A 13,246-nucleotide genomic window follows, 5' to 3' on the forward strand; every position below is an offset into this window, starting at 1 on the left:
TTGTCCAAAGAAGGAGGAGGTTTAATAGTTACACTCTGAGATACCTCCTTGCAAGAATAAAAGGGCTGCTGGCATGGAAGTAAAGGCAGAAACCTTCAGGGATGGCTGCCCCATCCCTGGCAGTGTTCAAGGCCAGGTTGGACACAGGGGCTTGGAGCAAGCTGCTCTAGTGGAAGGGGTCCCTGTCCGTGGCAGGGGTTGGAGCTGGAGGAGCTTTAAGGTCCCTTCCACTCCATGATTCTATGATTCTAACATAAGAATAAATCAAAACCAAGCCCCATGCCTTTTCAAGCTGCTTTTCAGCCCCTCGCTTCTCCAGCTCTGCCTTTTCACTGCACAACCTTCCCCCGGAGCAAAAGCCTTGACCCAGTGGGAGAAGCATAAACTGAATATCCCGAAACATTTAGAGCAGGGCTTGTTTTCCCCCGGCAAAGTGTCTTTGGCAGCCTCCGGATTCAGTATTTGAGTGCAGGGAAACCCAGCGAGCAGCGCCCGGGCCATCAGCCGGATGTCAGGACATTGAAGGAGACAGTAAGGGATGTAAATGGTTGGATAAGAATATTGCTGTTTGTATTGCGGTGTCTGGCTCAGTTGGGTTTCGCCTGGGTTTTAATTCCGTGTGAATACAGCGGCTGGTAAAAGCCACTCGCTTGACAGCCCCTGGGGTTTCCATCCCCTGGAAAGGCTTGAAATGAGCTGAGCCGATGGGGAGTGATGCTCCTTTCCCAGCCAAACGCAGCCATCCAGCCCATGAGGGTGGTTATTCCATATACGTTTAATAAATAGGGGTTTTCCTGCAACCACATCCCATTTGGATCACTTCCTTTAGGCATCATACCCTAAAAATCTCACTATTCTGGGATGGAGCTGTCATCCCCCCCCGTCCTTCCCATCCTTGCGAGGGAATGGATCCAGCTGCAAAACTAGGTCCAAAATCTCATCCCTGACATCCTTTGGGAGCAGCTTAAATCCAGGGCAGGGTATTGCAGGCAAGTCTCCTCCATCCGTCCTCATTGACCCCGATTTGGTCCAAAAAAAGGCTCCAAAAGGCTAAATTTCTCAGCTCCTCTTTCCTGACCTTTCCAGAAGCAGCCCGTGTACTAATTATCCAAGTAATACCGTGGCGAGGATGCGATTCCTCATTAGCTTTTGAAAGATTCCCAGCTACATGACTGATAGGCATCTACAAGAAAATTAAGTCGGGCACAAGGGCTCTGTAATCAAGATTAATGAGGAAATGGGGAAAAAACAGCACAGAGCTCCCTCCCTGCCCTTTGAGAGGAGCTGAGTGCTTCCCAAAATGGGGCAAATCCCAAACTGGGGGGATGCTCCTCGGCAAAGCAAGTTGGGGGAGTAAGTTCCCATTAAGCCTGCAATAACCTGATTTTTCCTTGTAGGTGGGAAAACTCTATGTAATGTATTCAGGATCTCAGCTAGTCCCTAAAACCCAGATCTTGCATCATCCCTGGTGCTGGAAAATGCTTGCTGGGAGCTAAAACTTGGGCGGCAAAGGATGAGAGTTCTCACCCCAAGAGCATCGTCATCCCTCAGCATCCCAGCTCCCACCTGAGCTGCATCCTGCAGTCCCTATTGCAAAGCCATCATCACAGAATCCCAGAGTGGTTTGGGCTGAAGGGACCTTAAAGCTCATCCAGTTCCAACCCCTGCCACAGGCAGGGACCCCTTCCACTAGAGCAGCTTGCTCCAAGCCCCGGTGTCCAACCTGGCCTTGAACACTGCCAGGGATGGGGCAGCCACAGCTTCTCTGGGCAAGGAGAGAGATTTCCCATATTGCTTGGAGAGCAAAACCTCCTCCCATCCACATTCCCATTATCAAAGCCATGGTGTGAAGGGGTATTGGCTGCAGATCATTCCCATTATCGTTGGCTAATCACCCCATGGAAAAACATACACCACAGTAGCACTCCCAAAGCCCAGTTCATCCATCTTTGCATCCCAAATGGCTTGAAATGGGGCAAAATCAGATCAAGTCACAGGTGCCTGACTTCAAATAATCCGTTTTCTTCCTCACAAGCAGTTTTCCATCAAACACGAAACACCAGAAGTGGAAAAGCAGAAAACCATCATCATGGGGTGACCCAATAGATAATGCTTAACCCAAACCATTTGCACACACCACAGGAGCCCTAGGTCTGGCTTTTCCCCCCCACAACACCCATTTTACAGCAATAAAACCCCACTGTACAAACGAACCCCATGTTTCTATAATGCAGCTTTTCTGGCATTCCTGACACGAGTTTTCCTCAGCAAAGCAGCTGAAGCCAAAGGATCGTTTCCCACATTCAAAAACCTCATTGCCTTTGTTTTTAGTGTATCATTGAGCACTGAATGCCCTCGATGGAGCCCGCTCTGGCCAGATCACATGAAGCATCTGAGCTCTGTAATGCAGGAGGGAATTAAAGTGATTTCCCCAATGCTTTTCTCCTCCCTTGACAAGATGAGCACTGGAAGACCACGAGGAGCAAAAGAGCATCCTCGTGTTAGGACAGGGCTTTTCATAGCACACATGTCATAATTAATAAACTACAATTAATGTGTTCCAACATCAATGCAGAAAGGCAGGAGCAAACCCCAAGGCCTCCAAACCCATTGCCTAACTGTGGATAAATGTGCTTTTATCCCCAAATCTCTAAAATTTAAAGCATTACTCAAGCCAGCCTCAGCTCCACCATGTGTTGACTAAATCCTGGGGGTGGTGTTTGGGGCCATAATGATTCCATTATTATTTATATTAATAATTATAAATCCATGGCAGTGGTTAAGACATTTTAAAAGCCCCTATTTCATTCATCTGGGCACCAAAATGGGATCCTATAGCAAAATATATGGGCACATGAGAGGGGAAAACACCCCTCCCATATGGGCAAAATTCAGTCCCCCAAGCCCACTGGCCAGTATTAAGGCTGGATTTGGAATCATAGAATGGTTTGGGTTGGAAAGGAGCTTCAGATCATCCGTTCCAACCCCCTGCCACAGGCAGGGACCCCTTCCACTAGAGCAGCTTGCTCCAAGCCCCTGTGTCCAACCTGCCCTTGAACACTGCCAGGGATGGGGCAGCCACAACTTCCTTGGACAGGCTGTTCCCATGCCTCACCATTCTCATAGCGAAGGATTTCTTCTTGTATCCAACCTGACCTTCCCCTGTTTCAGTCTGAACCCATCACCCCTTGTCCTATCACTCCAGTCCCTGATGAAGAGCCCCTCTCCATCATCCCTATAGGCCCCCTTCAGACACTGGAAGCTGCTCTGAGGTCTCCACGCAGCTTCTCTTCTCCAGGCTGAACAGCCCCAATGTTCTCAGCCTGGTTTCCACCAAAACGAAGATGTGGAGGAGTGAACCCCCCTGATTTTTCACACAGCACTGCAGTATCTGATGACTGAAAGTCACTCGGGGGGGGGGGGGGCTGGGGTTTGAATATCATGTGTTTAGAAAACCTGGGAGTATGTTAAAGTATTAACATGGCCTTTCCCTCCTTCCCTGCAAATGCAGGGTTTCAGGTTTTTCAGCTGAAAAGAACATTTTGTTACAGAAATTGCTTCCCTTTCTGCCTTAAAAAGCCCCAAATTGAAACAGTTCAGCTGCTCACATCGCCTTTGAGCCCAAACACTTCTCTCATTTCCCACCCAAACCCCATGATTTGCCAAAAAACTTAATAATTCCTTTCCATCCTAGAACCACCTCCCCCAAGTCTGGCCCCAAATTTAGGTGCTGTAGTTGGGGCTGTGCTTTGTACCTGATACTCCTGCAGCTTCTCCAAGTTGGAAGGGGAAAAAAAGCTCCTTTAAAACCAACCACTGCTGGAAGTATTTTGCTGCTTTTCATAGGACGCTCATCCCAGAACCACTGTGCTCACCCCAAAACAGCCCCAAGCAACATCTCCCATCACTAAGTGAATCCTCCCAGGAGCTATATAAATGTACAAGTGCATTTGCACAGATATAGCTACATATAAGACTGTGGAGAGGACATCTTCACAGCTGTATAAATAGGCTGATGACAGACACGGGGTGGATATAAATAAGATTAAAAGTTGCAGGCAGCCTGTCCGCAGCACTTTTCCCATCTCCATCCCCATCCCCACACATCTTGCAGTAGGAATGGAAAATACCATTGTCCAGCCTTACCCAAACCCCACTTTTGCACTAAAATGATGCTGCAAATAGATGAGTGAAAAGGCCTCAAAAGCTGCTCGGGACCAGCCTCATGGCTTAAGCTGGTGGGGGTTACATCCATCTTCATCTTCACCAAACTGATTTCCACCAAACAATGCAAGATACAGACAAAAATGCTCCATTTTTCACCGTTTTCCCACCATTCCCATGAAAACCCCACTAATGCTCAATCAAGGCTCCTCAGCCTTGAAAATGGGTTAAGAAAATAGTGATTTTAGGGTCTTTCTGTGATGCTGGCAGCCCTGCTGGACACTCGTTTCAACTCTTTTGCCCCATGGGATGGGTAGAAAAGGAGGAAATCACTATAAAAATGAGTAAATGGAGAAATCACAGCAAGGTGTGACCATCGCCTGCCTCTTCCTCATCCCTCCGTTTGAGACAAGGGGACATCGACCACACCAGGGGGTGATGCCCAAAACACTGTTGGCTTTTTGGGCATCTTAACCCAGTGGTGGCCAACGGACTGGGCACTTCCCAGATGTCACTGCGTCCATCCCATTGGCTCCATCCCTCCTTCAGCCCTTGTAAACTGGGGGAAGCCTTCTCTCAGCATGGCTGTGTTTCCATTGCAGCAACCAAAACCAGAACAGAACCCTCTGCTCCGTCAGTGCTTTGCAAGAAAATCATCCCCAAAGCTCAGAGTTTTGCAAGAGGAGCTGGCATGCAACCCTGCAGTGAGCAACTGCCAGGGGTTTGCAATGGCTGCAATGCAACCTCCTTGAATGAACAATGGGGAGTTCTGATATCTCCAACATCAGAAGGACATGGAGCTGTTGGAGCATGGCCAGAAGAGGCCACGAGGATGAGCAGGGGCTGGAGCAGCTCCTGTATGGAAACAGGCTGAGAACATTGGGGCTGTTCAGCCTGGAGAAGAGAAGCTGCGTGGAGACCTCAGAGCAGATTCCGGTGTCCGAAGGGGGCTGCAAGGATGCTGGAGAGGGGCTCTTCATCAGGGACTGTAGTGATAGGAAAAGGGGTGATGGGTTCAGACTGAAACAGGGGAAGTTCAGGCTGGAGATAAGAAATCTTTGCTATGAGAATGGTGAGGCATGGGAACAGCCTGTCCAAGGAATCTGTGGCTGCCCCATCCCTGGCAGTGTTCAAGGCCAGGTTGGACACAGGGGCTTGGAGCAAGCTGCTCTAGTGGAAGGTGTCCCTGCCCATGGCAGGGGTTGGAACTGGATGAGCTTTAAGGTCCCTTCCATAAAACCCAGTCTGGGATTCTATGAGTTTGAAACAGATAATCTTTCCTTGAACAAATAATGGAGGGTTTGCAAGAAAGCATCTCCCCAGCAAGAAAATAATGGGGGGTTGCAAAGTAGCATCCTTTCATTGAACAATTTATGGGGGGTTTGAAAGGAGAATCACCTTGGTGAACAAATAATAGGTTATTTGAAACAGAGCATCCCTCTAATGAACAAATATTGTGGGGGTTGCAATGGGGCATCCCTCCTTGAACAAGTAACAGGGATATTTACAAAGGAGCATCCCCCTGGTGAACAAAAATGGGGTGCTCACCATCAATATCCAACACCAGGAGGGAGGAGAGGGAGGGAATATCCTCCCCCGAGCTTGTCACCGTCTTTAGTGACTGGAACAAATCCGAAGTGTCGACTGAGACCGTGTTAAGCATTGAGGGAGACAAATGCCAGGCCTGGGAGTAAAGATCGGCTGCTCCCGTTTATTTCCATGAGGCAATAATAACCTGCACCTTTGCTTTATGCAGTCGAATTTGTTATGGCTGATGAGCTGTAAAAAACTGTGGGGTTGGGAAGGGAGGGGTGGCAAAAATAAAGGCTATAAATAAATATGTAATTTTAACATGCATTACCATGTAATTGAGAAGGTAAAGGATGGAGCTGGTGCTGGGTCAGAGCTACCTGCAGCATCTCATGGGTTTTATGGCCGAGCTACCAGCCCTAGGGAATGGATCCTGTTCTAGCTTGATGGTGGCTTCAGCAAGGCATGGAGGAGCCCAGGAAAGAGCAGGGAAAGGGGTAAATGATATTCCCTTGTTGCAACAGGGTACAATGAATGATTACCAAGAAAGAAGAGCCAAAGAGAGCCTCAAAGCTTCTGCACTGATGAGGAAGGTGGATTTGGGATTTAAACATAGATATCTATAATTTTGGGGCAAATTTATCCTTGGTATTCACTGAGGGCTCCAGGAGAGCAGCCTGTTCTTGGATGGGCATTAGGGGATTAATTGCTGATTGGGAAGAAGGGCTTCAAGTGCAGCCGTGGAGATGCTGGGGGTAAAATGGGACCAGTGCATGGCTGCAACATCCTTTGGGATGGAGGCAGCACAGGGAGGAGGGGTCCTCATCTTAATGGTCAGGGCCACTTTCCAGGGGAAATTCTCACTGCAAAACCAGAAAATCCCAGTTGCTGCTCCAGACAATGGGGAAAACCCCTCAAAGCATCTTCTCAGCCCCAAATCCAACCCATGCGATGTGTTTCCACCCTTAAGCAACAGCAGACAAGGATGGGCAGACACACAGAGAGAGGGAAAATCACCTTTTAAAGGCAGAGGGCAGCTCCCCACCAGCACAGGGCTGCTAGATGTGGCCAGAAGCCATTGGGATTTTACCGTATCTTGCTATAACACATACTGGGAGCATCTCCCTGTTGCAGCTTTGCTCTCACAGCTGCACACAGGGGCTGTTTGCTTCGTAGCTGGAGTGAGCAGCGACTCGGGGAGCGCACAACGTCCCTCCCATCACGCTGCCCACCTTCCTATCATTTAGTTTTACCAGTGTTTTATAGAGCTCTTTTCCCTTCAGGTAACAACAATGCCAGGGGCAGCAGAACCCAGCCCTGCTGCATCTCAGGCACGGTTCTCTCTGTTATTCATTTACCAGTGCCTGTCATCATTGTTCGCTTGCAAAAGGCTGTCAGGTCTTTTTTGCATCTTGCTCTGCCATGCCTGAGCTTGCTTGTGTTTCAGGGGGTTAATCTGGGCTTTATCCAACACAGGTTGGGGGTTTACAGGACGTTACTAGGTCAATAGATATATTTTGGAATGGAAAAGTCACTTAATACAGGAGCTGTGTCTTGGGGAATAAGGTGTCATATACCTTATACTGCTCATACCCTGAGCGGTGCTTCCTCCCCAAACAAGGACCAAGGAGGGATGCTGATGGCAACAGGAGCATTTCCAGCTCTGTCTGCATCCCTTTTTGACCTCAGCTCCTCCACAGATGCCCTAAACCTTGGGAAAAGCCAAGGCTGGGAAGGCAGGAGCTCACTGGGACCCAGCCAAATGCAATGAGACAAGGTCCCCTCCAGCCCTCGCCTGTCTCCCTGGCACAGCAGAAGCAGGGGGGCTGCTGGCTCCTACCTCCCCTTTCCTTATTTCCCTGCCCGTAGTAAGGCAAATACATCCCTGATAGATTTGCAGAGGGATATCCAGGGCTTGTCTTGGGGCAATCCTGGCTGGCACTGGGGCGAGCAGCTTCTCAACACTTCTCATCACCCAACTCCGCAAGAGCAAACAGCAGCCGACGTCTGTTTAAACAGAGATGCCGTCGGGTGCATCGCCTCCCTGTTTACACTCCTGCAATCGCAATCTCACCCAAGCCTCTCTCAGCTGTCATCTCATTTCACGTCTCATCCCTGCCTCCCCAATTCTCTTTGCATCCCACGTAGCGAGCTTTGCTTCCCTCTTGGAGCAGCCGCAAACCGAAGGGGTTCCAATTGCCCAACCTGACCTTTGCCAGGGGGAAAAGTGCATTTTCCCAACAAATTCACTGCAATTCCTATGCACCTCTGCTCCAGGACACCCTCTGGATTGACACCATCAGGACAGACCCACACCAGCTGCGTTACCCAGACCTTCCTCCTCCTCCTCGCTCACTCGTAGCATCCCCTACCCGTGCTCTGCTTTCATGCAGCTTTACCTCCCCAGCCCATAAATCTGCAGGCTTGAAGCAACAATAAATTTTTTACATATTGTCAAGGGAGCTCTTACAATGCCTCTATCACCTTGGGCACATAAGATGTTTTGTGGAGCGAGGAGCATCCATCCATCTCAGAAGAGAGCCTGTGTTTTCTGCTCTAGATGCTGACTTTAAGCACTGCCCATCACCCAGCAAGAAACAGAGATAATAGGCAACGCACACGGACACAAACAGCTGAAATTCGGGCACTGGGGAAGTTTGCGGCCAAGTTTTCCATTTATTTCCTCGCATTTGAGGCTCATTCCCAAAGGTGTGAATGGGATTTGCTTGTTTGCATGCCTTTCCCCCTGCCCAGCAGTAACATACTTGCTTTCTGCCTTGGAAAAAGGTGAATTATGCAAGCTCTTCCAGCAGCAGGGTTAACAAGCTCTGCTGCAAGCAGGAGACCAAAAAAAACCTTGGGTTTGACCCAAATTGAAGGCATTTAGGTTGATTCCTCAACAGCCAGGTAAGCGAGACAAGCCCTTGATGGGGCTTACAGCATCGCTTTAGTGCCTTCCTTCCCCTTGGTGACGAGTGGGTGAGGGAAAGGAAAAGGATGATTTTTGGCTCAAAAGCCTCAAAATGGGAATTTTGAGACAACTCGCCCCAAATTTCAGGATTTGGGCATAAAGTGGGACAAGAAGCAGCCACACAGGATGGGTTTCCTTAGGAAAAATGAGTAAAAGCAAGCTCTCTGACACCCCAGCACTGGACCCTCCAAATTCCTTATGGAACAGCTTGTTACTTACTAAATCCATACCAAAAATTAGAAGAAAAGTAAGCTTTTTTTAGGCAAGCCCAAGAGGACTCAATGGTTCATTGCTGCTGCACCAGAACATAGGAATTGCTGCCAGATTTGGGAAAAAACACCTCAATCTTCCGACCCCATTGGCTACCCATTGCCTTCACCCATGGCAGATGCAAAAGCAGCCAGAGGAAGAGCTCAGTTGCAAAGCATCAGGTGAAGCAAGCTCTGATCTCAAAGAGCATCCCATCACCACAGATGCCTTCCTCTTTCATTAAGGCAATGTTAAACGACACATTTCAAGCACAATATGAGTCTTTCAGGCTTCCAAAAGGGACCCTGAGTGTTTTCCCCGCTGCACCTCTACGCCTGCGCTGCCTCCAGGAGACTCCTTTGGGAGCAGCAGCATGGTTTTGCTGCTTGAGGTTTAGCAGGAAGGGGGAAATAACAGAGGAAAAGCAAGATCCTGACTCCTTGAGCATCCCTGCCTATTTTATCTCCAATATCTTTTAGCACTGGTGGGTTTCCCCCTCCTCCCATTGCTGCTTTGCCTCCCAGCATCATGAACAAGATGAGCAGTGTGGCTTGTGTATCCCACTAAAAGATATTTACTAACTATGCAAATCACTCCCCGCATCTCCTCAGGCAGGTAGAGGTGCACGAATAGCCTGTAGTTAAGTATTAAATCCATCCACAGCCAGGTACCTGAAGAGCAGCAGAATAAATCAGAGTGAATTTTGCATGGAAACAAGGTAAAAAATGCATCTGATCGCAATCAGGAAGCTTTTCTCCTTGAAAACAAATCCAATACACCTACCACAGCACCCACCAGCCCAGAGTTAAGTGAGTTGGAGGAGAAAACAGCTAAAATCACAGTATATAGTCTCATTACGGACCAGGCGCGTGAAATTCTCCTTTTATCAAGTCAAGTTTTCCCCACCGGGTTTTTGCAGCATTTCTCAGCCCTCAATTCCTCTTCCAGGACCGCCGGCGCCTGATTTCTCATCTTTACCCTATTCTGTATTTCCCAGGCCCATAATACCCTTCCTACCAAGCTCTCCTCTTGGATAAATAAGTCCAATCTTTGCGATCGCTCTTCAGAGACAAGTTCTTCTAAGGCAGGCAGACTTTATAAATGCTTCCTCCAAGGACTAAATCACTATTTTCCCCCCAGGCTAGCCAAAATAAATACACCACCGAGCAAACCTCGAGATGGGAACAGGCAGGCAAGTACCTGTTGGTGCCTTATCACACCGTGCTCTTGAGCCCGCTGCGGTTTTCCCTTAGTTTTCACCCCAAACCTCCCAAACCCAAGGAAAGCTGTCATCCATCTAGAGAGCAGGGATAGGAGCACAGCTGAGATTTGAAGCCAGACCATCAGTTTACAGGGCTGTTCCATACAAAGTTGAAAACCAGTTGCTGTACTCGGTATTTTTGCCCTCTAAATCAGTAGATTTGAGCAAGGGTTGTAAGAAATGCTTCCACCAACCCAACGTAAATGCTGGACTCCTCATCCTGTGAACTTTGTGACTGTGATCCCAATGTCTTTTTATTCCCCCTTTTCTTGGAAAGCACTGAGTGTTCCCTTTGCCAGCTACCTGCCCGCACACAAAACCCTGCCAGATGGCCCATTGCTGCCTGCAGCCAGCTCCTGTCCATCCATGCTGGTGCTGGAGAGCAGACCCATGTGGCCACACTCCCACCACATTGCTCCTATGGGAGCAAGCCTTAAAACCCACCCCAAATCCTCTAGAAAATCATAGAAGCAGTGATGCTTTGCATGGGGATGGACACACATACAGACATCGGAGTCAGCAGCAGTGTAGGATAAGCCACATTTTGAATCACAATGGGTAAGGACCCTAAAAGTGACCTCAAAATAAAGCCAGACCTTTGAAGAGAGAAAGAATGGTGCTGTCAAGACAGGAAGGGTTTGGTCAGTTGGATGCACAGCTCAGCATCAGCTCAAGCTGTGGTGCTGGCAGCCAAATATTGCAATTGAAAATGTATAGAGCTGACCTTAAATGGTGCAGAAGAGCAGCCAGGTCCTGTGCATCTCCCCATCATAGGAACAAGAAGTATCTGGGGTTTTGTTTTTTTTTCAGAGCAAAAGGGAAAATAAATGTTATTTTTCATTTTTTTTTTTTTTTTAAGGAAGAGAATGAATAATGATTTTGATGCCACTCGGAGCTTTCAGTCCTCCACTCACCCCGGTGAAACAGGAGAAGCAGCATCACATTCCCCAGTGCTTTTGAGCAAATCCAGCAATAATAAATCACAGCCAAGCACTGCAACTTGCTGTGGAGCAGCCAGGAGGCAAAAGGGAAAGAGCATGACCCAGCTTGCACAGGGGGAAAAGCCAAGAGGGGATGGGAACCAGGTGCTTTGCTCAAGCTGATAACCAAGAGAGAATTCTGCTTTTTAAGGCTTTTTTAAGCCCTTCAGAGGAAACCTTGCCCTCCTTGAGCAGTTTTATAGCAAGCATTGTGCTCGGTGCTTGTCTCAATTCTGGGCACATCCACAACCCCGGCCTGCACACAACTGTTTCCTTTGGAGACCCGACCTCAGTCTGTAACGGGCAGTTTTACGAGGAGGAAAAGCACCTTGAGGAATGTGTAGAAAACTGACTTTTAGCAGGGAGGTATCTCACTTCCCTTTCGATCTCGATTTATGAGCTCTTTGGGGATTTATCTAGACATTTGCTCGCGCAGGGGCAGCTTTGGGGGATGTTGTAACATGATGGTGAGCAAAGAGTCACTGGCAATGTCTGACCCAGATCCTTTCTGCTTCTTTACAGTAGTGACAGGATCCCTTCAAAATAAACCTTCTCCCAAGAGGATTTCCAGCTAAAGAAGTAGGGAGGGGGAAATGTTACTACGGCTGCTAGAGGTGAGGATGAAAGACAGAGCAAGAAGCAAGAGAGAAGCAGTAGAATTTTAATTATAACTTAAAAGAGGAGAAGAAAAAGCAAACCCAAACTCAAAACCTTGGGTATTTGCATCAAAGTGCCTGGCTGTAAGACTGCCAGGTTGGAAAAAGGCCACAAAAGGAGCTGCCCCTTTGCATTCCAGCACTGTGCATGAGTTACGGTGCGATTCCCGAGGACGCTGGGCTTATCACTCCTGATAAGCTGCTTTTTATAGGTCTGGCAGCGAGATGCGAGAAAGCAGTAATTAAATTTTCATGCAGAAGAAGGTTTGTGCTTTGCTCCCACATTGGGAGAAGTCAGCATAAAATGTCAGGGTGGGCCAACGATGGAGGGATCGCAGTTGCGTTTAGGGCAAGGCAATAGCACTAGGAAAATGTTACACATTTCAGCTCAGGAAACAAGTGCAAACTTGGGAGCACCTTCTCCCCTCCAACATCAATCCAACTGCCACCTTTTTACCAGAAAACACGCAAAGACACCCTAAGAAGTTAACGAGTGATGCAAACTCAGCCTCCGTACACCGAGCAGAGACTTCTAGTAGGTGGTAAAGCCAACGCGTGCCTGGAAATTGGCACGTGGTTAGACCCAAAATGACCTTGAAAATGGGTCTGTTAAAGACTTCCAACCCCTCTAGAGAAGCCCAAGTGCATCAAGGACATGGGCAAGCAATGGGACATGGTGACTTAGATACTCTAAGAAGCTGCCCATGGAGTCAGCCCATCAAAGGTACTACTTGGATGAGCCTTCACCAATACATGACGTTGTCAGATTCCATAGGTGACTTCCACTGAGTTGCTGTCCTGGTTGGTCCATGTCCAGGCACCCCACATAATGGGGGAAACTCCTTTCTCACAGCATGAAGATGAAAAAGAGGTCATCAAACACAGGGAGGCCAACATGAGAAAAGCAGCATCTCTTTCTAGGATGAAACACAACCCTGACATGAGCCCATTAGCTCCAAAGAGATGAAAAGCAGGGGAAGAAGAGGGGTAAAAAGCTATTTTCAGGTGGAAGATATAACGTGATGTCCTACTTAAACAAGTGCTTCATCAGCCAGAGGAAAGGACTTGACTTGTGTCTATTTTATGAGGTCTTGTTCTCCATTCTGTTGAGTGCTTCTCTGTCTCGAGGCTCCAGACTCCCAGTCATTAGAGGCAGTTATCTCTACACAATTTAATTAAAGTCTAGTGTTTAATGACACAATGTGCTGCTAATTATTTTTCACTGGTTGTCAGGAGGCATTTTTTTTTTGGTGGTTGCAAAGCTAAATTTAGTTATAGCAAAGAAAGCACCGGGTACCATCTTGAGGGCTTTTGGAAACAGAGAGCCTTGGGGTGCCCAAGTGGGGCATCCAGCTCTGCTCAACAAGGACTATGAGCAACAAATTGGGTAAGCTGTGGCTGCCCCATCCCTGGCAGTGTTCAAGGCCAGGTTGAG

Source organism: Pezoporus occidentalis, unplaced genomic scaffold (genome assembly GCF_034315485.1).
Source record: "Pezoporus occidentalis ecotype Australia unplaced genomic scaffold, CSIRO_AGI_Poc_V1 ctg255, whole genome shotgun sequence".
Lineage (NCBI taxonomy): Eukaryota > Metazoa > Chordata > Aves > Psittaciformes > Psittacidae > Pezoporus > Pezoporus occidentalis.